Source organism: Python bivittatus, unplaced genomic scaffold (assembly GCF_059951505.1).
Source record: "Python bivittatus isolate LINGU-HERP-01145 unplaced genomic scaffold, Pbiv_v1 ctg000610_np1212, whole genome shotgun sequence".
Classification (NCBI taxonomy): Eukaryota; Metazoa; Chordata; class Lepidosauria; order Squamata; family Pythonidae; genus Python; species Python bivittatus.
In genome coordinates this window covers 38,353,714-38,381,586 of record NW_028277088.1, presented here as the reverse complement: position 1 = coordinate 38,381,586, position 27,873 = coordinate 38,353,714, and the positions used below count along the sequence as shown (strand labels likewise).

The 27,873-nt window shown below is 39.5% G+C and overlaps 1 protein-coding gene across 5 annotated transcripts in view; it reads right to left on the bottom strand.

The window, feature by feature from the left end:
- The window catches only part of LRRC3B (leucine rich repeat containing 3B), a 55,079-nt gene extending 29,264 nt beyond the window's left edge, over nt 1-25,815 (bottom strand). For 2 of the 5 annotated variants that reach the window (XM_007432598.3, XM_088150812.1), the window contains exon 1: nt 23,137-23,960. The gene's annotated coding sequence lies outside the window, so the exon portion shown is untranslated. Of the gene's footprint in view, nt 1-23,136; nt 23,961-25,077 lie in introns of those variants that run through there. The other 3 variants (XM_088150810.1, XM_088150811.1, XM_025169424.2) reach the window with 2 other exon arrangements.
- Nucleotides 25,816-27,873: the final 2,058 nt, after the last annotated feature.

The following is a 27,873-nucleotide window of genomic DNA, read 5'->3' as shown; positions in this document are numbered from 1 at the left end:
ACAATTATAAATACCCTTTGTGGGGATTTATGCAGTCCTATGAGTGTAATAATAAGGATTGATTTGATCTGACTACCTTTTGTGATGGGAGAACCTAAGACCATCAGTGCAATCATAAACTTGTCTACTTATGAATATATATGTTGAATATACTGAATATATTTAAAAGCTTACTCCTGATGGAGTACTCCATCCACTGATTTTGGATGGAGCCCCAACTGAATCCTATAGATATTGCTGCTGAGTGAGCAGAAATAAGATTAGGCTATGTATCTGCAATCCTGGACATATAGAAAGACCATACAAAGAAGTTATAAAAATTGGGAAAATAAACTTGAGGTTAAACTCCACCCCTTCCTATAAAACATGCAGCCCCCAAAGCCTAAGTCAGGCCTCCAGAGACCTCCAGAAGTTATCAAATTGTAGTTTTCAATAAAAAAGTAGAGAAAATTATTCAGTACCTGACTGTACAATATTCATATCAACTATAATTAATTTAAATAAATGTCAAGAAAATGAAATCTAATTCATTTCATTATTATTTGTGTATCTGTTTGGTATTATTCTATTTTTACTGTATTTTTATATTGTTTTTATTGTATCTTAATTAATATTTATTGCTGTTTTATTGTGAACCGCCCAGAGTCACTTTTTCCTGAGATGGGAGGTATCTAAATTTGAAATATAAATAAATAAATAAATATGTCCTGACTCCCCTCCACTCCTTTTTGGAATGTAGCTTTCAGCATACCACTCAAAGGGCAAGGGTAGTCCTCAGCCCAAAAAAATTGCACCCCCATGCTGTAGCATCTATTCCAGGCACCACATTCATAGCAGTACTGAAAGATCTCTTTACACAAACAACTATGCGGGTGGGGATTTCCAGATCAGCAGGCATCCAGGACAACAGTATTCTCACACACATGGAAGGTAACCTCCATACCGCTGCATGCATGAAATGCTTCTCATTATAGAGGAGCATTTCCTTGCTGGCTCGGAGATTCTGGGAGTTGAAGTCCACACATCTCAAAGTTGCTAAGCTTGAGAAACACTACTATAGAAGCTTGCCCTCTAGGCACAGACACAGGCACAGTTTAGAAACAATGGCACGAGCGTGAAGCCTTATCCTTACATCTCTATTCACCTCCATTACTTTTATTATGCTAGGGCAAACTGAAGATGAGACAACAGATCAGCTTTTAAAAATACATGCTTGCGGCAATGAAGCATGAGCCAGGGTCCAATGCAGGAAGCAAAGTGGACCGAGGCAGATATCGCTCAAGTCTTCTTGCACACAGATTAGCTCCCTGCAGTCTGCTCTTCAGTGGAACTTTTCTCTTGGCTGGGCTCCGATAATTGACATGGATTTCACAGAGGGAAAAGGAAAAGGCACGAGGCCAACCCATCTTGAACAAAACAGTTCTGCAATTCTGCATTTTGCTCCTAAAACTAGACTCCACTGCCACTAAATTTTCAAGATTTGCAGGCCTGCTGCCAGAGTATCAGTAGCTTGGGTTCTCACATCATCACGCCATTTCAGTAGCTCTCCAACATCTTTAGAATGCACTGCTTGTTTGAAAGAGTTCTAAAAGTACAGGAATTTAATATTCACTCTAACAATGTACAGTGAATGGATAGGTTTGCTTGGATTAATCTTTGGTCAATGATAGTTAAACAAACTATAGCTAACCTTGATGTGGTAGCTTACCATGTATCAGTTTGGTTGTATGGGAATAAAATCAGCAATGCAGGTTAGGTAACTTGAAATTAACAGCATGCTGCACCCCACACCGCACTGTCCTTTATACAGCGGATTTCCAGACAAACAAGGAAGGCCACCTTGGAAAACTACAACTGCATGTAAAAACTAGTTTAATCCTTCATGATGCCCAGAGTACACAGAACTGCAGGCAGACTGCAGAAAACTAAATATTAATATATTTGGTGTCTTTCCAGAAAAAAAGAAATCACTCAATAACAGGACAAGATCTACCCTTGGCTGTTGTTAACATCTTGTTTGATGTCTATTAGACTAGCAGACAGAATCTGCAAAGGAAAAGAGTCATCTCTCGACTTGCTGAATAATCGTTCACATTATATTTTCAGACTTAAGTAACAACAGCAGTGAATGAAAAGGAATAACCCAGCCATTCTGAACATTACAACTCTGAGAAAGTAGTTTAGGCAACAACATGCAGAATGGTATGGGGAAGAATGATACTGTTCATTCTCTTTGAACATTTCAGAGGGTGTCAGTACCAGAAACCACTGTATCTTTGAGGACAAGTTGAGCATGGTGGGATGTGGGAAGCTATATTATTGGGGATCTACTCTTCCTTTGCTGGCCAATTCCAGAAGGCAATACTTGGGAACCATTGGTCTGCCTCATGATGCCTGTGGAATTACACTAATGAACAATCTTTTTGGAGGATGGGGTGAGTGTAGGATGATGAAAATAACTGGGGCCATGACACCTGCCCAAGTGAGGCCTGGATTTTTTTTTCCAGGTTTTGAGATGGCTGTTTTTAAACTACATTAAGCTTGTGTTAAGGCTTAACATTTTCTGTTTCCTTCTCAGAAAAGCAGGAAAACAGGCAGGAATCACAATGAAAGGGACTCTGAAAGCTACAGTCCTCAGGCACTGTGCTGCATATGAAAACACTAGGAGAGATTATCCTGGAATGTGGGGTAAGATAGCATTAATTTGTACACGAAGTACTTTGCTTTATCGAATACAGGGGAAGCAGTCAATGTTTTGAACCGGGGCTTCAGCACGTAATGTATTCAGTGAGGACTAATCACTGGGACTCACTCCCAACCTAACAAAAAGTTTCTAGAAGGGATTATACTCGTGTTTCTCAACCTCAGCAACTTTAAGAGAAGTGGACTTCAACTCCCAGAACACCCCAGCTAGCAGTCTGGCTGGGGAATTCTGGGAGTTGAAGTCTACACTTCTTAAAGTTGCTGAGGTTGAGAAACACTTACTTAGAGTTTCAAATGTTTAGGACTTTTGGTTGTATCACCACCGTGAGTGACTCAAGTGGCCCAGTAGCAAGTAACTTTTTATCTGCTCAGCCTAATATTCCAGCCACAATCCCTTAATATGGTATCATCATCAAAAATTTATACATCATCCAATCATCCCAATGATTTCCAAGGTAGTCCTAGACTCTGTTCACCTATAGTTTGGATTATTGCAATGTCTTGCATATGTGTCTCTCCACAGAAGTGTTTGAAAAACTTGATATCATCTAAAATAACTAAAAAAAGGACTAAGTGGCTCACACTTTTGACAATTTCCAAGCCAAATTCAGAGTGTTGGTTTAAAATGTAAAAGCCTTGAAAGGCTTAAAGACGAGTTACCTGAAAAGCGTTTTCTTTCACATCCACTGATTCAGATCAGAAGGGATCTATACTGTGATTGCTCGCCTACTACAGAATGCCTTTCCCAATGTCTTGCCAAATATCTTCATCCAAAGTAAAGACCTTTTTATTTCTCTGGCATTTAAAAAATATTAATATTAATGGTTTCTGCTTGTATATATTATTGCCCTCCTTATCACTGTTTTATTTTGTAGTTTATGATTTTAACTGTTTTGCAGATCACAGAGGAACCTGCAATCATTGGCTGGCTTAGAAGGAAATAAATAAAGCATCCAAGATTACACAACATAAAACAATACATACCATTTGGTGACCTATCTATCTATCTATCTATCTATCTATCTATCTATCTATCTATCTATCTATCTATCTATCTTCCCTTGACATTTTGCATAAATTCCTAAATTATTCAAGACATTCTATTGATATAGACGCCATCCCTGCTCTTTTGGAACAAGATGACAGATGTATTAGTCCCATGTTTAGAAATGTATGTTTATCCTGTCCACTTTTGTTTTGGGAAGACAAGGGACTAGAGGGCCTTAGCTGGAACTCCTGCTCAAAAGTATGCTCTCCTAGCTATCTTTGGCCTCAAAAGTATTACTCCAAACACCACTTTGGAGGTAAATCCAGGTAGAAGAAAATGTTTGGCAGTAATAGATTTTAAATTGGGGCCCAGCAGTTGTTACTCTCCAAATAAAAGCAGTCAGGTGAAACATGTCCTGTAGTTTGTTCCTAGCCTTTTCTTCCTGAAGCTATGCCAACTTACGCATTTTGCACTTTAGCAACCCCTTTGTTCTTCCTTACTATTAAGTCTCACTGAGCCCACTGGGACTAGCTTCTGAGTCAATGTTCATGGGGTTGCTAAACTGGATCATGGCAAGCTCTCACTCTGTGATCCTTCTTTAAAGATTCAATATTGATTAACTGAAGTACCCTTTGGCCCATTAAATATTAAAGAAAAGATGCCTCAGAACTTGAGAATATTACACAACAAACGTCACAAGAGCAGCCCCTGTTCGTTTGAGAAGTTCTTGTCACTAAACAAGAGACACATAGTTCCCAACGTACAAAATTGCAATAGATGCAAATTGTCGCCAATAAGACAGTAAACGCTTCAACATACAGGTAGTCCTTGGTTAACAAGTGCTTGTTCAGCGACCACTTGAAGTTGTGATGGCGCTGAACAAGTGGTAGTTACAATCAGTCCGTGAAGTTCTGACCATCCCAGCACCGCCGTGGGCACAGGATTGCTATCTGGGTGCTTAGCAATCAGCTTGCACTTACGACGGTTGAAGCATCCCACGGTCATGTGATCACCATTTGCAACCTTCCATGCTGGCTTCCCACAAGCAAAGTCAACAGGGAAACCAGAAGGGAAGGTCACAAGTCACTCCGGTAAGTTTTCCACACCCCAAGCACACAGCAGCCACCCCAAGCCTTACTGCACTTGCACCACACCGGCTCCTTGCACACTTCGCACCCCCTGCATGCCCTCCCCCACCTGGCAGTAGCTACTTACCTTCCTGCCAGCCTCCTTGCGAGGCACCTAGGACTTGCAACTTCCTGCTGGCTTCCCCACTAACTTTGGTTTTTGGAAGCCATCAGAAAGTTGTGAGGAGGTCCTCAATGACCCATGAACCTTGCTTAATGACGGCAATGGGACTGCTGGGATTGCTGTTGCTAACCAATGCAGTCACATGATGTTGCACTTTACGACCACATTGCTTAGCAATGGAAATTCCAGTCCCAATTACCACTGTTAACTGAGGACTACCTGTACTCTTATGAGAGTAAACTGATCTAGTGCCAAGAATGTGGCAATACAATAGCACAGGTTTATGCTCCTCTTCTTGGAACATGGACAGCAATGAGAAAAGACACAATGAGTATTTCAAAGTTCTGGTGCTTAACAGAAACGAACCAGAAAAGGAAAGGAAATGCCACTAAAATCTGCAATATTTTGGATTAGACAAGCAGAACTATGCATTAATTATTACAGTGTTTACAATACCATGTTTTATTACAAAGTTATTACATTCATCTTCCAAATAGCTCAAAAGGCCTGCCTTTCCTTGACATCATTTTTCCCCCAGACAGAATACTTTCTAGATGAACTACTTCTTCTACCATTAGGTTCTGTCAACAAAACCAGCAACTGGGCCTAACTAGCATTTCAGTTTCCAAGAATCCCTATGATGAAATATGATTCCAGGCTACTATGAAAATAGAAATGGCAATCTGAGCAGCTCTGAGAGGCTGAGTCTAAGCATTATACAGGTACTAGTTCTACAGAAGTTGCACCTACTAAAGGATGCTGTGGTACTAATGCCAGAATTACAAGAAACAATATCCCAGCATTTCTCAACTGGGGTTCTGTGGAATCCTAGGGTTTCAAGAGAAGTCACAAGGGGTTCCGTGAGAGATCTTTTGAACTTCATGTGCCACGTAACGCTAGCTGTAGATAATTTTTATACAGGGTTCCCTGAGATCTGAGATTATTTCAAGATTCCTCCAGATTAAAAAGGCTGAAAAAAGCTACATTCCTCACCTGTACAAACTGCAGTGATACAACTGTATCTGTACGTTTTAGCTATCCCACAAAGTGTTTCTAAGCTGAGGGCTACAGCAGGCCTTTGAATCGCATGCCGAAGAACATATTCCAAAAAACAGTGGATGGCGCTCAGATGAAATTCCATTTTGTTCTCAATAAAAGAATTGCAATTAAATAGTGTTAAATATTCACCAATCATGTATTTAATAAGTAAGTAAAATTAATATTTGGCAAGAACACTTGGAGCTGCCCCCCAATGTTTGAAGGCTACATGTAGCCTTGGGTCATCAACCTCTGCCATAAGCTGATTCAAGGAAGGCAGAGGTCTTGCAGGGCTTGTATCATCTATTTTTTTTAAAAAAGCTTAAAGATACTCTAACAAGTGGCCTTAGATCCAACACAGAAACTTCTACAGTCCCAGCACAACCAGTCAGGAAATGATATTTGCGTCACCTCTTCCAGAAGGAAGGTACACAGAGTCCCTTCTCAGGCACTGAAACAAGTCCTGCTGGCATTTAGACCACATGACGTATCATTTTCATCTTCACTGGAGCCAACAGTAACATTTTGCTTTTGTGGCAGACAAAGGAAGTCCTCTCAATCCTCCTCAAAAAGAAGTCACTCCATGTATATGGGCACTTTCTCCCCTGCAGTACAGCACCACAACAGTGCGGCCTTAGGTTCCCCATCTTTGTATTATTCAAGATAAATACAAATTTCCCAACAAATCTGTATTTATCTAATGGCTACAGCTAATTCTAGCTCTATTGTAGAATTTGTTTGTATGCTCTTGTTTAAAGGAGGTAGAGATTGTATTAAGCTAATTATGGGGCTTATTGTCCATTGTCATTGTGCATTTGTTTGAAGGACAGCATACAAACACTTTAAATTAGACACAAGGAAATAGGCAACTTTGTTAACAGTAAAGTTTCTTAGATACACATCCTATCTAAGGGTTATTTGAAGTGGCCTCAGTTTTGCATCAGGGTGCTTTACCTACATCCCATTTTGAATACATTATCAATTTAGTGTCATTTTTGTGAAATAAGCTCACTTTTTCCATCTCAAGCTTTCCTTTTAAAGGAAGAGCTAAGTAGAAGCTACCGTATTTTCCGACTATAAGATGATACTTTTTTCTAAAATCCTTACCCTAAAAACTGAAGGGCATCTTATTCAAGGAAGTCAGCCGAGAATTGCGGTTGCAAAACTGCCAAACTTTGTTTCTGCAGAGAGGCTTCCTCCTATTGCTAGCCTCCAATCACGAGTGAAATAGCTTGTCTCCCAAACAGACTTCCTCCAATCACGAGCCTGATGTAACTGACGTCAGCTGATGCTGAACAAACCAATTAGAGGAAGGCTGTTTGCAGAGACAAGCTATCTGCAGTTTCACTCGTGCTTGAATGTAATCAGTTAAGCAAAAGAGCCTGGAAATAGAGCTGCAGAGAGACGGTTTGGACCTCTTTCCACCGAGTGTATCAGGTCAATGTTAACTAATTACTAAATAAAAATGTGTTCTGCACTATCTTTAAAATATTGATTTTTTAAATTTTGGGCTGGAAAAGTGGGGGTCGTCTTGTACATGGGGGCGTCTTATTGTCGGAAAAATACGGTAACTATTTTGATTTTCACAACAAATCTTTATTTACAGCTTCAAATAAATTACTGAATAGCCACGAAAAGTATTCTTTATGAGCACTTTTACAACTACAAAGAACAGAACGGCAAAGAAAAGAAATAGGAAGGCATAAAAAACAAGGCAGAATCCAAAGAATTCTGTTTACTGCATTTAGATTTTTCTCAAGTTCTCTTCTTGAATATTTTCACTTACTATAACATTACTCATAATGAAATTTACAAAAAGCAGCTTTAGAAAAATGCATGCTATGAGAGATAAAGGGATTATATTTTCAGGGCTTTAAGGCGAGCTTTAAAAGGACGTAAATTTTGACTGTCTGAAGCTGCAAGCACATTTACAGTAATTATTTCAGACTACTTGCTGATTGTAAGATACCAACATAAATATAATCTGCTGCCCAGATGCTTCCATTCTGACTAGAACATCTTGAATATATGAACAAAAATATTATTTAGGAACGTCTGTATCCAAACCATCTTAATTTTAATTTAATTCTTATGGACATGAACTGAGTTCAAAGCACAGGGGAAAAAAAGTTGAAGCTGTTCCTCTTTCCCAAAAAATAGAAGCAACCTTAGGTAAACTTCTAGGCCTTATTTTTAAAAAGTTGATTTTTGTTCCCCATTCACAGGAGTTATTTTGCAATGTCACAACACTAATTTTGAGATACATTATAATTTGGAGATATATTATTATTTGCAACTTCAACTGGTAGAGTAAAAATCTTAGATACCCCCACATTTTTCCTTAAAGGAAACCAAAATGACTAATACCACCACTCTAATTGCATATCGTGGCTCTTAATGCATAATTGCTACTCTGTTCGCTTCAGAAGAAAATTGTAACAACTAGCTGGTTACACATGTGGTTGATGGCACACTTCCTGTTCATTACTGCTTACCTGGTAAGGGTGAGTGGTTGATGTTGACTATCCCCTGGAAAATATATATCTTGTCGACACAAAGTTTTCCACATGAGTTGAACCCAATGTTGCATGTGTATGCAAAACTGTTCTGTTGAAGACAATCACACTATACCTGCAAATAACTGGATGCACACTGACATTGTTGACCTGAGAGATTCTGCATTACATTTTGTGTGTTGAGATCCATATGCAAAGGGAATGCCTGAACAGGATTAGGAATGACATATAGAATGAATGCGAGAGCCAGTGTGGTATAGTATTAAGGTGCTGGACTAGCTAGGGACGAGATCCAGTTCCTAGTCTTCCCTTATTCTTAGTTTTGGTTTCCTGGTCTGGAATACCTTGAAGGGCTGACATCAATCTTGCAAGTCTCCTACTCTCTTTCCAAAGAAGGCAGAAGATCCCGCTTTGGTTTTTAGAGGTAACCTCCAATCCCCAGGATAAAGCACTATCCACCAAGCACTTCGCTACAGTGTTGCTGCAAACACCAGCAGCAGGCAGATGTACAAATAACCAGTTTACAGAATGCCACGATGTCAGCCCTTCAAGGTACTCCAGACCAGGAAACCAAAACCAGAATACTAATACTACCTTTGTTGTAAGGTTACAGTAACAGAATCTTGCTTAACAGAAAGAGCTTCCCCCCTTCCCTGCCTTTACATTCCAGAGAACTAGCTGGCAAGAGCAAACAAGAGAAGAACTACACAGAATTCAGTACTGTAAGGTATCTTTAATGCTAATCTGGGGTAAATACAGACTGTTGGAAAACTGTAAGAGAAATGTCCCATCCTCATTAATAGCAAGTTAATTAAGGCTTGGCATTGTGGCAGGTCCAAGATGATCTTCTCCACTTAAGTTCAGCCAATCTGATGCAGAGCTCCTAGGAAAATCTATTAGTAACCCCCCAGCCCCCATTTCTGTGTAATTAGGTAAACGGAGGCCCACAAATGGTTTTCTGCACTGGTGTTGTTATACTGGATCAAGTCCTCTCTTGTTAGGTTTCAGGAAATTATAAAAAACAGGCCTATTTAAGAGGACCTTTGGGTTATGGATGTCACCATCTTTTTTTTATTACTTTTTTACTGGTTGCTTTATTATTTCATCTGTGGCTGTTTATTATTGTTTATTGTTATATAAAATTACTAGTTCTGTGGATGTTTTATTGTTAAGACTGTAACCCACTGGGAGTTTTTCAACTGCAGTGGGCCAAAAATTGGACAAATAAAGAAATAATATTGCAAGTTAAGTCATTCCTTTCCTAATGAAAAATAATGTAAGTATAAATAATTTACTTATAATTTTTTATATCTCTTTTCCCTGCTCTAGAGTTTTAATTAAGGACGGGTAAAAGAAATGTAATATTAAATCACTCTGCTGGAGTATGAGGGGGAAGAATAAACAAAGAAAAACAGTTTTGGATGTCTTTCAAAAATGGAGTAAAATTTATTCATGCTGCCAGTGCAGTGGTATAAGTTGCATCTTATTATAACCTTTGTTTCACTTTGTCACCTTCTATCCAAAGTTGTGTTGCTTCAACAGAAGCACCTTTGTTAAATGGGTGGAAAATGAAGAATACAGTTTAGACTCAGAGAGCAAGATTCTTTTAATGCACTGCTGATCTCTTCAAACTCAAATTAAAACAAGACTCCAAAAGAAAATGGTGCAATGATACCAGTATTGGAAACAACATAGAGGTGATTTCAGATGGTCAGTGAGTGAGTTCTTGACACAATAACTCAAATAAAAAGGTTTCAAAATGCATTAACAGTACTGTTACAAACCCATACAAAGTAAATATCTCTTAAGTTCACTATATAGGTATAATTTTCTATAAGTCTCAATTTAAATTGCTTCTCTCTATTCCAGAAGTCTTCAGTGAAGAACAGCAGACACCAGCCTGCCCATAATACATCTTGCTTGGTCTGCTAGAGTACTTGCTCAATATGATTTGAATTTTACTGTCTGGTTGCAACCTACAGTATTTTATTTCAAAGGGCCCATCTGCCCCCGGGGCTGAGGGGGAGAAGTAACCTGAGTTGGCAACCTCTGGTAAATGGGTCTTTGTGACATCTCACTGTATTCAGTTAATTAAGGTAGAGGAGAGATGCTGGATGAAGACAGCTCTCTAGCAAGTGCTGGATTTTTAAGCATATATGTATGGTGTATACATGTGTATTACATATTAATCTATTTTTTGTTTGATGCCCCAATCCCATTCCAATATATAATACGTATGTTCCTAACTGGTGTTGATGTATCCTGTGTGGGAATTAATGTTATCTTCATTCTAAATACAGTTCCTTGAATTCAAATGGTGTATTGCCCCCAGAGGAACTCTCTGTATTGGGATAATCTTGTTGCAGCTAATTAAAAACAGCTTTTTCTGGCAGACTTAACTGGTGACAAAGAACAAGGTCACCACCCAGAACACCCACTGATATCTTATCTTATAGTAGTTGTTTTTTAAACAAACAAAAATTCAACAAAATGAATTAAAAGGATGTTCTTTCCAAAATAATATCCTCTCAGTCCAACTAGTATCAAAAAGAACTGAGTACTGTCAAAAAGCTGGTGACTGATCTGCATGAAAATCAAAACAAGATGGAAGATGAAATATTATACTTTAAGCATCCTTATATTGGGGTATTCATGCTGTTTCTGCAGTAGAGTATCATCTCATCTGCTATGGCTTTACCAAGTCAATAATTGCACTTTTAAGAAAGAATTGCAAGTGCTGTGATCTAAGTGGCATACATTTGCTTTTTTTGTGGCTTCTGTGAGTGTAAGTAAATAACAATGAAAATTATGAAAGCCTATCACAAGAACCTCCTCCCAAACTAAAACTACTGCAGGTAGCCCTCGCTTAACGACCATTCATTCAGTGACTGTTCAAAGTTACAATGGTGCTGGACGAATAGTAGTTACGGCTGGTCCTCAAAGTTACACCCATTGCAGCCCACCTGCATTTACTACCACAGGAGCGCTTGAACTCCCCCCACCCACCTATCTTTCCCCATCCCTGCACTTTTGGCCACACCACCCTCCACACCCCTGCCTTCCTGCAGCCCCCGCCGCCCTGCACTCCACCACCACCATTTGTCACTAAGGGCAACATGGATTTGATGGCACATAATCCAACAAAAATCAGCACAGGCATCCTTACAAATAAAGACGATTCTAGAGAATGAATGAAGAAAAATGGATACATTTGAACTGTTTCTGTTCATTATCAACTGTACTGTTGATAATGTTTGAGAATATGTTGAACTGCAAGAAGAACAAATAATTTGATACTAGATGAAGTAAAACCAGACTAGTCATTGGAAGCACTAATAATCATTAAAACTTCAATATTTTGGACATGTAAGTCTCATGTCCATAGAGGCATGCAGAGTCAAGACTGAACAACAAATGGACAACAAAAGAGGCTGATACTTAGATCTTGACAGATCTCCAAAAGCTAAGCAGAGTAGGGGCTGCTTAACACTGGGGTGGGAGACTGACCAAAAAATACTGGGGCTTCAGGCAACTTCAGGAAGTTAAAAAGAAAAAGAAAAGAAAAGCTCAGAAGAAGGCAATAAAAACTATTCTAGGATTGTTGCTAAGAAAATTATATGGCAAATCTATGAAATCATCATTAGCTGAGTCTGACTTGGAGATCTTATCTTAGCTTTCCATATTCATTTTTTTGTAATAGAATTTACAGGAAAAATAGATGTGTTGGGAATATTAGACATCCACAATTGCTTAACAAAGAGAATGTCTAGCAACTTTAGAGAGATTCACGCATGCCAGCCTCACACAACAACTTGTCCTATGTTCCCACCAACAGGCTAGTTGGGAATTATATACATCATGTAACAGAAATCAGCAACTGCTAATAACTTTCAAGCAGTGGCACATTCTGCAAGGTAAATAATTTTTCCCTTTTTATCTAGATGCTGTCATTTCTTCCATTCTGTTAGAATGTGGCTGTTACTAACAAGGTTACCATTCAAAACAGACTTGAGAAATAAGAAAGTTTTGAAAAGCAGGCTAATGAATTAATGGGGTTAAGTTATTAAGATAATTGGTCTCCAGAAGAAATTTTACAAGGGGTCATATCCTATAGATTTGGGAGGGTGAAATCCATCCATTCCATAATATCTTAAGGTAGTCCTAGTTCTTTACTTCTAAAACAGTAGCTGTGTTACGCAATAATACTTGTTTTTCTCTATTAAAAAGTCCTCAGCTTAGGGTATTCTTATTTATTCAACTCTTTCTGACTTTGCTTTTTAATAGCTGATTTAAAACATGCTGGATGTAATCAACATAAATTTTAAACAGCCCCACTAATTTCACTGGGAGAGATCCGTAATATAGGTATATTAAGCTATTCCACTAAAGTCCATAGGACTTAAAAATGCTTGCTGTTAGGTGAGTTGTGATCATTATAATCATCTCTCACAGCATTTTTCCCCTTGCTTATTGTAAATGTTTATATATTTTTTCTATTTTCCTTATCCAGGCTTCTTTTCTTGTCATTGTTTGGTGTCAGAGGCAGGGATACCCACAGGGGTAGATAAAAATGAGGATGGCAACCACAATTGCATGACTGAAGAATGTAAAAAGGGGTCGGGCTTTGACTGTGGTGATAGCTACCATCTTGACTTTTTTGACCCTTTCTGCAAATGCCCCTCATCATAATCATTCTTTAAATGTCCCATGCTGGCTTAATAGTGACATTCCTGTATTTACAGATCTGATGTGATGGAGTCTTCAGGAGAGCATATACTGAGGGAGAGTCCTTTAACAGACTTGTTCCACTCCTTCCTGGAACTCTCTTGTTGAATATGATTCCGCCTAGAGACCAATTAGCAACCAAGGCACAGTTGATGAGTATATAATAAGGAAGTGGAAAGAGATACACAGAGCTCCTGGGAAAAGAGAAGTTTGAGAGAAAGCCCAAACTTAAGACAGAGTGAATCTAAAAGAAGTCAGATGAGATAACTTGTGGGCTGATTCAAACAGAAGCTAATTCTTACAGAATATTTGTACTCTAGCACAGGGTTCCTCAACCTCAGCAACTTTCAGATGGGTGGATGTCAACTCCCAGAATTCCCCAGCCAGCCATATTGGCTGGGGAATTCTGGGAGTTGGAGTCCACCCATCTTAAAGTTGCTGAGGTTGAGGAACCCTGCTCTAGCAGACCAAAATAACCACATGCTCACACAGGAGATTTTCAATATTAGCTCATATTCCAAACCTTCTGCTGCCTAATAGTCTCCAATTTACAACTCAGGATAAGCCAAAGCAAAAGAAGTCTACAATGCTGGAAACTATAGCTTTCAGTTACATAGCACAATTTTGTACTGTAAACGACCACATATAAGGACATGGAAATGTTTCTGCACCCCACTCAGGAATTGGAGATTTATTTATAACAAAAGCCAGCCTTTTTACAGCAATTTAGTACTAATGTATTCTTTACACATATCCTCCAAACACTACTTCCATATTGGATGTTCAGTGCAAGGTGACTCTTCTGGTTGCCATTTTAACTAAAGCTCTACATGCCATTAAGTGGATTAAGAAACCATTAATCACAAGTAGTTTATCTGGTGGACGTTTATGGAGATCCAATGCCATTCAAACCTCTGTTCCAAATCACACTCAGACCACTCCCTTTCCTGCCTCACCATCTGTCAGATGCTCCTTCAAAGAATGGCTGTCCTATTCATGTTATGAGAATTAAGATAATACACATGAATATCCTAAGTAATAAAAAATCTATACACTTTTAAATTAACACTTAATATCTTCCAGAGTACAGCCCTCCCCTCCTGCAATTTTTCAGCAAGCCTAATCTAATGCTTCTTTTGTTAACATTTTTAAGGGAAGTCCACTCTGCAAATTAAAAAGTCAAAATGTTTTATAGATACTTTATAATACAATCACATTATTTTCATCCCCATATTAAGAATAAGATTCTCTTTCTACCCCTAAATATATAAATGGATTATTTATAGGAAGAATCAGATCAGATTCTTTTTTAAGCATTACCATTAGCTGAGAGTATCCATGGTGAACCACACTCATTATATTTTGATGTCAAAACGTATGACCAGGAAAGTGAACCCAATCAAGGGGGGCTTCCATAAACCTCCTATATGTATATAACTGCAAAAATGATGCAGCTGTCAGCCCAGCAGGCCACTCTACAGGCTCTGATGAGTTGCTTTCAGTTCTATAACTAGACAGCACCATCATCATTTTGCATCTCTTCTTGCAAACATCTAGGCTCAGAACGCTACATTTTGATTAAAAAGATGAATAAAGATTTAACAAGCTAGCAGAAATAGCTTGAATGTTTCAACACATTCTTCTGTTGAAGGAAAAGAGAAAAAGACCTACAAGTATCCAATTTTTCCTTTGATCCCTACATTGATCAAAAACACACTATTGACTGCCTACTGGAAGCCCTGACATTTCAAACGTATTTCCAACAAGTAATAAAATCTAGATGTTTCTTCCTCTATTAAGTACAGTATGATCAAAACAATCTTTGGGGGGACATACCTTGACATCATTATCCAGAATCACCCTGTCCTTCTGTGGTTCTTGGTAATCCAAGGCTATAGTTAGTTCCCTCCCCAACTTTGAAATTCTAGTACAATTCCTAGAAAGACTCATTACTGGAAGAAATTTTCACTTTAATAGGTTTCTGGAATTTTCTCATGAACACTCACTTTATTCAGAATGCAAAGTAATCCCATAATTGGTTTTTCAAGGTATAATTTGATCCAGGTCTTCAACATAACTCTCTACAGTATCTCCTTTGGTGCTTGCCAGGTTTCCTAGCCTACCTAACTTTTTACATTTTAAAAAAGAACTACAATTAAAAAACAAAAGGAAAAAGGAAGCTAGACTGCTAGTAGAACCCATCAGTTTAATGGGCACGTGCAGCTCGGTGCATTTTTTGTACAGTAACTGTGCCCTTCTGCTCAGAAAATGGACAAAAATAAGCCAATGTTTGGGAGGACTGACAGGTAATCTGGTGCTTTGTAAATGGTTGCATCCTCTAAGGCAGCTATTCTGTGAATGGGTAAGGGTCCCCAACAGCCATTCTGCAAGACAGCATATAACGCATTCCCAGAATTCCAGATGTGCCCACCAGATCAGAAAGTTTTTGGGGAGCTGATTTAGTTTAGTTCTTTTTCTGCCCTGCCACCTTCCATGGACTCAGCCTAATAAAGCCTTGTTGTGGCTGTAGAAAGTCTGATATATTTTATCTCCTCTTCACCCTGATGCCAAAGTTCTCCACATTCAGACAGAGCATTTGAAAGGAAAAATACAATTTTCCCTCTTTTCCATTACCAATCTAATTCCCATCCCCTTTTACAGAAGCCAAAGTATTCACCCTTACAGACAACCCAGGAAATCAAATTATCATTTCTCTCCTGGGTTTACAACACCCTTCATGGTTAACTATTGAACTACTGCTTTATTACAGATTTTCAGTAAAAATCTACTGCTAGAAAGGTTCCAATCTTGGAGCAACAGGGCACATGACTAAATGATTTGAAGTTACTAACAGTATACATCCGGAAAACATGCTAGTTTCTGGACAGTGGTATGGGTACACAGAGATTATTTTCCTCCAGCAGAAAAGAATCACAAGGGTACCCCAGCACAACTGTTCATAACCTGTAGCTCATATAGCCTCCCCAAAATTTTATACCAATTTCTTATTTGCAGTGTTACAAAGAAGAACATGATCAAATATGTGAGTGATACTTTTTATATCCTGGCATTGCTCAAGGTGGCATACACGGCACCCGCCTTCATTTTTATTCTTACAACATCCCTTTGGGGTAGAGAGATAATGATTGACCCATTACAGAGCAGACTTGGGTCTCCCTATGCTACACTCTAACTGCTACTCCATGCTGGTTCTCCTTATGATATCATATTAACTGTGTAGTCTGGGCCGCTGACTTGTAATAAAGAATCTGATTTGATTTGATATTAACTGTGTTTCGTTAATTTGATAAAATTTACTTTTAATTTATTTTTTCTCCTGGCCCTACCAATTTTCTTGTCCTGGACTATTCCGTTTTGGAGTCTGGCCCATGCCAGACCTCTTTCCTTATTAATTGATATTCTGGAGGGGCCTATTCCCTTAACACACACACACAAAATAATAACTTGCAGTGTATAGAGATACAGATCTCAAACCAGGTAGCATTTCATTGAGGTAATCATTTTGCATGGTTCTGATAAAGCATATTTTAGCATCCCTGAGACAGAAAGGATAAACAATATTCATCCCACACAAAGCTTCCCATCCATTATGTTTTTACGCCTTAGGGAAACAGGTTCCTTGCACTTTACTGCTGTTTAAAAAAAGTCCATGGCCTTTGTAATTGTCCTCCACAGTCACACACTAATTAACCAAAGGATGGCTGCTGGGTGTTGAAAACACAAATCTCCTAGCTGGGTCAGTGACCATAAGCAAGAGGCAATATGACTCAGTTCACAACAGCAGAACATTCCATCGTTTGACCACAGCATGACTGATGGGTAGGCCATCTGGCAGAGGAGCACAGCAGCAGAGATAAAAGCCTGTAGCATTTAAAGCAGTATTCACTATCTGAAAAGGAGCATGCTGGAATTCAAATACGCTTAGAAGCCATGGTTTCTGACCCCAAAATGTTGTTCTTTAATTACCAGTGTGCAAAAACTGATTGCTGTGGGCATCAAAAGGCTGCTTCACATGTTCCAAAGCTGGGCATTAAAGACAGGATCAATGTCTGAGTCCTAGCACAACTGCAAACTTTCTCTCTTGGCTAGAATGCAATCCATGCTGTCTTACAATGCTTTCACGTTACTCGGCTATTTCAGAAGTCCATTCCCACCCAAAGGAAAAGAAAAGTGTGTTTTATGGCTTTCTAACTAGAGTAGGAACAAAACAAATTGTGAATTTTCCATTTGTAATAGGTCCTGGTCTGGGAAAATAAGTCTCTTGACTCTGAAAGGGAGCTGATTTCTTCTCTCCTCTGGGACAGAAGTTCTCTTCTGTCATTGCTAGAATTTTGTAGCTTCAAAACTCCAACACTGCTTTAATTTCCATAAATAACATACAAATCTACTAGACAATTACTGTTCTTTTTTTTTTTAACAATTTTAGCTGCCTGAAATTTACCTGGGACCTAATCTAAATGATTAAGTAACTGATCACAAGCACTTAATCCAAAGCAAAAAGTATGTAATAAGTATGATAATTAGTAGGGCTGCTTAGCACTTTGGATTCAGCCAAAAGGTGCTTCAGAGCACAGCTGCTTAAAAGAGTTGCAGATAGGTGCTTCATCTGGAGCCTCATGTGCTCTGAAGTATTTTTTAGTCTGACTGAAGCACTGCCCAGCCATAAGGATTAGTCCTGGTGGATTGCAACTTTGATATCTTAGCTACCATCAGTATACCATCCATAGTCTTCTTGCATACCTGCACAACTTTTCTGATGTCTTTTTGAAATCCTCTATTTTATCCTTCCTGTAATCTCTATCTCAGTGTTCTCCAGTGTGGGCTGCCCAGATGTGTTACACTACAACATCCATAATCTCTTGCCAACCAAATGGGGGTGGGGGTCCTTTATTCCAAGAGAAGTTGTTTTCTTTTTTTTTAATGTGGACCAGCTCTGCCTCTCCCTTCTACTGTAAGCAGAATTTAGTACTTTAATCTCTTTTGTAACAATATACTCAATTATAACATTTGTAACACATTAAACACACACACACACACACACAAGATGATTTTTTTTGAGAGCCAGAAGCCCAAAATGAGCAAAATGTTGGTGTTCAATTCTATCTACAGAACTTCACTGCAAGACAATGGACCATAAACAGAAACAACCATTGCATGCACCAGTCTCTGAGTGCATTAAAAGCTTTTCCCTTGCTCATGGTTCAATCACAAGATAAACTCTGAGCTTGACAATTCCTTAAATCAAGAGTTATGATCAAGCTACTCTCAGGAAATTTGGCTTGGGAGAAAAACCCTTGCATCAAGAAATACATGGAAGGAAAGAATGTAAAGGGTATTTCGTATGAACTGGATAAACAATTCTGAGAATAAAAATAAATTGTTACAACAGGAAGCATTTATCCTTGGCTATACTCTGCATATCAAGCAATGATATTTTAATGTAAATGTTGTTTCTGTATAAATATACTCACAATTTACTAACATGGAGGAGCTTTAATTTCTTCTTTGTGCATACTTTCAATTAGCAAAAGACTTAAATCCAAAGATCCTCATATACCATAACAGATATACACACTCTACTGTGAGCAAAGATGTCCCTTGCTAACCAGATGGAGTCATCAGCTTTGACAGTACAAATTACCTGAAATCAGTGATTTTGTCCAAAACAGGTGCTCAGTGCTGGGGAATGTCTGTAGGCCAGAACCAAAGTCTTAAACTATTTTAATTAAAATTGAAAAGACTTATCATATTGGAAGATTATAAATGTCAGCATAATTGCAAATTATGAGCTGGACTTTAAAACCTATTGAAATCAGTGAGAACTTAGCCTGGATCTATTCCTATGGCTGGATCCTTACATGATACTAACCCAAAATATGGCCTCATTTTGACATAATTGTGTAAACCCAGCCATGACTTGATGTGATATCTAAATGCAGCCAACTGAGACATGTTCAATAAATCATGATGAGGCAAATCTTGGCTTAGAACAGGGAATGAAATACATATTTTTTAGATACGAACCTTTTCAACTATCAGCAATTATCAGAAACCTAGAAAATGTCTGCTATTGAATTACAAATATAACTTTGCAAGATGGATCTTGTTGAATAGTGGTTCTCTATAAAAAACATTTTACTTCTTGGGGCAATCTTTCCAAACATAAAGAAAACTGCAGATTTATAGCTTGCTGGCGAGTGGAGCCCAATTATATATAATACCCATGAAATAACATCTGTCTGCTTAAGAATAAGTATTATAAATTTGGAACTGTAGAATTTACTTTGCAAGTTGTCTTTCTTACTCCCTCATAACAATTTTGTTCAATAAGTCTTCTTTCTTATTTCTCTACTAAAATGTTGCTGTATCACAACTCACATCATCCCTCACCACTGTCGATGGTGGCTGGGCTGAATGGGAGGTAGAGACAAGCAAGTGAATTTTCCACACCTGGATAGAACTAAACTGCAAACTATAATTACAAACCAAAATTTCTCTCCAAACTAGAACCAGATCCTAAAACTAAGGGATGGAATGAGGGTACAATAGGAAGGGGTAGGTGATTACACAGTGGTACCATATAAGATGAAGGCTTAATTCTGATCAAATCATGGTTTGGGGTAACATCTGTTTCTATGAAACACAAACTAAAACAATACAGTATATTTAACCTTCTACAGTATTATGGGTGCTTCCTGGCCAGACGTATTTAGTAAGAACACAGATATCTATTTTCTTGGTCAAATAATAATACTAGTTTTAGATAAAGGCCAAATAATTGTTTATAATACTTCCTAAAGCAAGCACAAAACATTTGCTAAGAAAATTCCAATGTTTTTGGAAATTGCCATATGTGGTTTTGTATTACCTGCCAAAGTTGGATGCTGAATTAATCATGCTTAGAGTTATCTGTCAAAGTATTGGAATCAATGAGGCCAAGGTAGATTAAGCTTTTTAATTTCAAGGTATCTATTCTAAGAATCCAACCTACTCAAGAAATTGTCTTTTCCTCCAAATATTCCTCTCTGCCTTTTTAAAAAAAATATTCACAATTTCTCCCCAAGCCCACAGAAATGCATGGAACGGTTTGATCTGCTCAGAAGCACTCTGAAGTCTAAATAAAGAGATATATCTGAAGTTATCATTAATATATCTGAAGGAGTATTTACCATACGTATGTTGAATTACCCTCAGACTCAGCTAGTGGCCATGGTGATTAGGATGATGACTGCATTTCTAATTCCCTTGATTTGGAGGTCACCAAACTGGGAAAACTCTAGAAATTATGCTAAGAAATTTGTCTTCACTTTCTTTCTACATTATAGCTTCAAATAAATAAACAGAACCCAAATCCTGATATTTAACAAAGACAATGACCATCAGACTAAGGATTAAGACTGCTGAGTTTCCATTCTATTGAAAAAAATTGAGTTCCCTTCTGAGTAGGTATGTACAGAACAGCACTTTAATTGCTATATGATTTTAAGTATATGCCTAAATTTCTCCCAATGAAATGTTTCACGTTGACTTAATTGTGCTTTCATTTTTACCAATAGAGAAATGCACAGCAAGATATTCCTTTGTCCTACCAAAGCCAATGACAGTTCCTATAACATATAATAACCATAGTTATATTTAATTATGTTAAAGGGTTTTTTTTAAGACCCAATGGCTACATGATCACATTTAATGATCTCCAGAATGATCTCCTACCCTTGACTGAGAAATTATTAAAATTGTGACTTTTGGGGCTTCCATTTACCTTCCATTTTCATGAAATTCTAATAAAGCTGGGGAGATGCCGTACTGTATTAATTCAAGAATCCTGGCATGGGATGTTTTAGCAATATATCTTTGCTCATAATTTTAAGTTATTCACATATTATCATTGTGTTTGCCTGAAACAAATCATTGCCCCCCCCCCCAATTGTATTGCAGAGATAATGACCCTGCTGTGGTTTAAAGGTTCACTTATCTTGGGTGAAAAGAGCAAGAAATCATAAGACTCTGACTTAATGATTTCAAGATTCATTTTACCTTAGTTTGTCCCTAGAATGTGTAAACGAATTAGCAGATGAAGTGAATTAATGGATTATGATCCCAGGATTTCTTATCATATAAATAAATATTTTGTTACAGATGGTCTTGCTTTTCAGGGGCATCAGCATTGAAGGGTCTTATTAGGTTCAGCATATGCTGATAAGCACAGAAAGAAAGTGATCCAAGGACAGACCAGGGTCTGGAATGTCGGCCTCATCTACTTCTGAATTGCTTCATATTGAATCCAAGTTCCTTATGTGAATATATATTAATTTTATTTCTTGCAATAAGTATTTATTTCCATCATGTTCTTCTTCAGATATAAAATGGAACTTAGTCTCAAAAGCTAAGTTATTACTTTTGCAATACTAAGTCCTGCTCAAAAAGCCCCAGCGTACCCCCCAGTTCACCACCATTAAAAATATTAAATGCCTCTGGAATGGTAGAGCTTTTAGCAATTTAAAAGCAAAAGAACTTTAGATAAGAACAGGACATGATTTTTTTTAATCTGTTGGAAGTCAAGCAGGAACCAACTTTAATTATCAGGAGGACTAAATCCAAATTTTGAAGATAAACCAAATCTCTTAAAATAACTGCAAATCTCAATAATATAGATCTGAAATTCGACACCTGTATTGTTAATTTAAGATCCTGAATACTATCTTTCACTTACTACAAGGATTACTTAGGACAAGGAGTTGGCACAAACACTCCTGAAATTGCTCTGCCACTCTGAGTCAGACTGGTACTTTAGGAGACCCAGTACAGAAATAATAATGTGTCTTAGACATGACAGAGGATGGAGAAAGTCAATTGATATCCCAGCATATAACCAGTTTGATATAGTGGTTAAAAGCACCAGCCTAGAAACCAAACGGGAAGATTCTGAGTTCTAGTCCTGCCTTAGGCATGAAGCCAGCTGGCCAGTCACTCTCAATCCTAGGAAGGAGGCAAGGGCAAACCACTTCCAAAAATGTTGCCAAGAAAACTGTATAGGCTTGTCCAGGAAGTCACCAGGAGTCAACACTGATTTGAAGGCACAAATAAATAAATATTTAGTCCGTTCTTGATTCCCAACTCACATACTCATCTGCATCTGTCATTTTTTGTCAAGAAATGGCCAAAGAAATAAGGAAAAGTTAAGTACAGTATCTTAAGTATTTGGTACCTTACTTAAAAAAGAAAAAAAAATTTCAAGATTCTTGTTTTCAATGATCACAAAACATCTAATGCTGTAATACCATCAGAATTTGTACTCAGCTCAAGTTTTCCATTCAATACCTTCCAGTTTCAAAAATAGACTTTTATTATTTGTATACTTAAATATCAACAGCTTGTATGCTTCTCTTTCACACACCTAGCTATTCTCTCTCCTCCTAAGTTAGGCAAATACAGGATCAGTTAAAGCAATTTATTTGGGGTACCTATTGTCTAAACGTCTCAACAGCTCCTAGAATATATTTTTATCCCCCTCCCTCTTCACACTTTTCAAGGCTATGGAATTTCTATGCCCCCATGCAGAAAAGCCAGTCGAGATACACACACGGTTATTTCCCACTTGCGGCGAATCTCTACGCCTCCTTCACAGAGCCATTAAATTGCGTATTTTAAGGTCACGACCACAACGTCCCTCTTGGGACATTCCCCCGTTTTGGATCGATTCATAATTATTATTTGTCCCTTGCATCGGGGCATTCGATTCCCGTTCTCGACCTTCGCGTTTTGAGGGCCAGCAAAGGTTGAAGCGCAATGTGCAAAACCCAAGGTAAAAGAGGAGATTCTCACCCGGGCATGAAGTTGACTCCCCTATCAGCCCACCCGAGCCACGCACGGCAGGGAGTTCGAGCGCCTTACCAGATGCTGCGGGGTGACTCAGAAGGAGGAAGAAGGGAGGCGAGGCGAGGCGCAGGCAAGCAGGCAAGCAGGCATGCATGGACCGCTGCAGCTTGCGAACCGGAGTCTTGCGCCTCACCTGGGAGTCGCCGCCGCCGCCGCCACTGCAGCCTGGATTACAGACCTGGCTGCCATTTGTTGCACGCCTTCTGGGAGAAACCGCACGCGAGGCATGTAGGACTAGCCTTTCCTTCCCATGACGATCCGAGGGAGGCTCGCTCCGTTCGCCCCTTTCACTGTAGCAAAATCCCAAGGCAAGTCGCGGCACTTCCCCCAGCGGGGCTCAGCTGCTCGCTCGCTCTTCGCCTCATGTTGCACCGCCAGCCGTCTAGCACGTCCCAGTCGCTCTCGTACTTCGTTCCTTTCGCTTCCCGAATGATGAGCAGCGGCGGGCGCTACGGCAGCAGCTCGGCGGCGTCCTGCAACCCGGGCGTGGCAAAAGGAGCGCCTTGCGAGAGCCACAAGCACAAGAATTCCCGGGGGGAGGGAGGTTGGGGGAACACGACCGGCTCAATCGTTTTGTGCTCTACAGGTGCCGCGCACAGGCGCCGGAGGGGGGCTGCCCCCTTCTTTTTCCTCCTCCGGGGAGATTTGTATTCCGGGAGACCCGCAAGCCCCTCTTCCCCGAGAGGCGCGCGCGCAGCCTCCGCGATCCGGGAGATGACTTGCTTTCTAACGGGGCAGGCTGCGAGAGTTTTCTCTTACGTGCTGCAAGGGAATCACGGGCTCCTGGTATCTAGCCTGAAGCTTCCCTTCTCCACCCCTGCCCTGCAACTGGAGCATCTGCGGAAAGAGAGGAGGCCGTGTGCATTCAATTCCGCACGACCTCCCTAAAGAGGCATCCCCAGATTTTCCCTCCTCCCGTTCGGGAAGGGGCTTGCGCTATCGGGTCTCGGCTCTCCAAGCCTGCCAGACCAATCCAGGGCTCGGCTCGTTTGCCCTGCCACGCAAAAACCAGTTCCCGGCCAACGCGTCCGGATTTGCTTCGGAATGCTATTCTGCTTACGAACACCCGGCCTTTCGAGATTCAGTTCAAACGTGCTCGGTCGGAAGAAGTAAGTCTTCCTGAACGCAGCAGCGCTTCTGCTTTAACCTACTCCGCTCCCCCAATCCCTCTTACACCGTCCCAGTTTTGCCGCAGGTTGCTTCCCACCCCAGCCCCCTTTTCGATTCACAAGTAAACTGTTGCTCTTGCAGCTATCAGTTCTTCCTCCGCTGATTAGGACTCCCCCATACGACCCACTGTGGCTGAATATACTATAGTTATACTCGGGTGTGATAATATCTAGTAGCATTTGCATTTGGCCATTCCTCATTCCCATATTACTGTATAACCCCAAACTCGGAATCGGTACCATTCTCTTGCTCTTTCTTTTCAGCTGATGATTTGCAGTGATGCAGCTTTGTCTTTCGAAATCCACCCAGAAATTGGATATGCGCAGTTTATTTCCCTTCAACACCTGGAAGGGGATGGGGTACACACAGTTTGGAGAAAAGGGTCTAGACTCTGTACCACCGAATGGTAGAATTCATGTTGTGCCCCATCAGCAGCCAAAGATCCCTTTGGGCACAAATTAAAATCCTCTCTCCCTGCCTGCGCCCGAAGCGTCCTCCGTGCTTTCCATTTTTATGAACTGCATCCTGCAACTTCGAAAGAGGTACTTGAGGGGAGCATAGCTAGAGAAAGATGCTGTTCACCTACGGGGGAGAATATCCTCTCTGCAAAACCCAAGTCTGTCCTATATAGTGAGCTGCTTCTCCGACCCCTCGCAACTCTGTCCTCTGTCTCGCCCAGCAGGCAAGCTGGAAAGAATTGATCGCCAAGGAAGTAGCTGCCTTCTCAAGGGGGAAGGAGCGCGCGCCCATTTTCTACAGGAAATGCAACAGGCGGCGGTGGCTTACCTTTGTCCAAGCTTTGCGTCCCAGCAGCCGGCTGTTGCGAGCAAGCAGCAGAATGCATGCTTTTTTCTTTTTCTTTTTTTTTCTTTTTCGGGAGGAGGAGGAGGAAGGAAATGGCTATTCAAGGACTGCCCCCTTCGCTTCGGCCTTGAAGGCAACTGCCTGCGCCTGCCTGGGGCCAAATGGCCTGTGCAAGGCCATAGAGAAGGCAAAGCCCCCCCCCACCCACCCCAAGAGGGAGAAAGAAAAGCTTCTGTTCCTTCTCCCACACCGTTGGGACTGGTGAGGAAGAGGAGGCTGGGGGGGGGGGTCAGCAAGAGGTAAATCTTGAAGGGCGGATGTCAGAAAAGTTGGAGGAGAAAAGAAAGAGGGGCATGGTTTGTGGGAGACTAACAGGGAGCTTATTTCTCTGGGTGCTTCTACTGGATAGGAATGTGATTCTTTCCCATTCTCCAGAAACAACTCAAAATAAAACAGGGAAAAAAGAAGAACAGGGGATATACAATTCAAATGTCATTAAAACAGAAATCCATGGTGCAGTAATAGCATTATGAGGTAAGCTGGAGCCTTATATCATGGTTTATTTAATTAATTCATTGGTGGGGGGCATCTGATATAATCAATCCTCCCAGCTGGTCTGCACAGCACACAAGACTACAAGGAGATTGGCTAGTTTATGGTTCAGTATGTGGAGTGGCAGCCTATTTATAATTGGCCTTAAACCAGTGTTGTCCAAACTTGGCCACTTTAAGATGAGTGGACTTCAACTCCCAGAATTCCCTAGCCAGCCATGCTGGCTGGGGAATTCTGGGAGTTGAAGTCCACTCATCTTAAAGTGGCCAAGTTTGGACAACACTGCCTTAAACCAAACCACCTTTTTCTTCTGTCCCCTCCTGGTTTAACCATTCTTTTTGATGGAGCATTCTTCAAAATGTAGAAACTTGCAACTTATTTATAAACTTTCTGTTGACCTAAGAAAGGCATTGCTTGAGAATGGATTTTGTATATTTTATGTTATGGGTCCACATGAGCAGGTAAAACCTAGCCTAGAAGGAAGTTAAGTGACATTAATCTCTCTGAAATTGTTAGACATTCTCTTGGTAAAACAATCATGTGGACATCTAATATTCCTGACACATCGTTTTTCCGTAGATTCTATTAATTAAAAAATATGAAAAGCTCTTCAAATCAGACTCGGCTCCTGTTGACTTCGTGGATTTGTCCATATGATTTCCTTAGCAACAATACTGGAATAGTTTTCCATTGTTGTCTTCTGTAAAACCTTTTTTTCTTTTTTACTTCCCCAAACTTGCCTGGAGCCCCAGTGTTTTTTTATTAGTCTTGCAGCCCCTGCTTGGCTTAGCTGTTGGAGAACTGTCAAGATCTGCTAAGTACCAACCTCTCTTGTTGTCCATTTGTTCAGTCAGTCTTGACTCTTCATACCTCTATGGACAGGAGCCTTACAATTCCAAAATATTGAAGGTTTAATTTCATTATTAGTGCTTCCTGAGAGTAATCTGGCTTTACTTCATCTAGTATTGAATGATGTGTTCTTCTTGGAGTTCAACATATTCTCAAAAATTATCACCAGTACAACAAGGGTAATCCATTTTTCTTCAGCCTCTAGTACTGTATTATCTTCATTTGCAAGGATGCCTCTAGGCTGATAGGCATCCTTAAAAAAATAAAAAGAGTGTGTTTGGAATTGTGTCCATCTGCCTTGGAGGAAAGGAAAAGAAACAGAAGTAGAGAAGAGGCTGAAGAGGATGGCAAAAGTAGCTACATTCCCATTTGCCTTCTGAAAATGGATAGGTAAATATACAAATAAGTAAAAAAAAAAAAAAAGGTAGCCATTTTTCTGGAACACCATGGCATATACCCATTGCTCCAAATATGCTTGCTGACTCAAACAAGCTTCCTTTCCACAGCTTAAATATTTGGATATTGTAGATCTCTGTATAAAGATGACTCCTCAAATCAGTCTGGATTCAAATAATCCTCCTGGCCCTTGCTCCAGATATGTTGGAGTACAGTGCCAAGAATGACCTTAATGCTTCTGGATAGCACTGATTTAGGAAAAGCTACCTTAGGATTTTTAAGAAACGGAAGCCACTTTTCACTGAAAAATTAATTCAGCTTCAAAACAATGTGTTTGGTGTTTCACTAGTTAGAAATGGTAATCTTTTGGTGGAATCAGGAACAAATGCAACAATTCCCTAGTAACTGATACAAATCATGGGAAAACATTTACTATACTTATAGTATTATTATACAGTGCATTTTAAAAATCTGCTGTTGAGATTTTTGGGGAGAAATACAACATACAATGCCAGATACTTGCAAAATGCATATATATTTTCAATATATTTTAAGTAAATATATTTTGTAAACCAATATCCTATCCTACATGACATTCTGTCATCATTTCTAGCATAAAAATCCCAAGTGCAATTGTAGTGTAATTGTAAAGAGAGAGGCCCCACTAATCTAATGTCTAAATCCATTATATAGGTTCATCAAAATTTAATTCAGATTACTGTTTTATAAACTAGAATACATGTGGGATCCTGCTCGGTCCAAATTATACTAAGCCCTTTAACTTTTTTCTAAGCATAGATAATAACAATTTTCTCTGCACCTTAAAAAAAGTGTCAAAATCTTTATTATAGTTGTTGACCAGCAGAAGATAAATTGTAGGGTTTACATCCATTCCAGCATAAACGCTGTAACTTATAAACTATTCTGGACTTCTGCAGCATCCTAAATACCTGGTGAAATTCAATCCAGATCTGGATGATC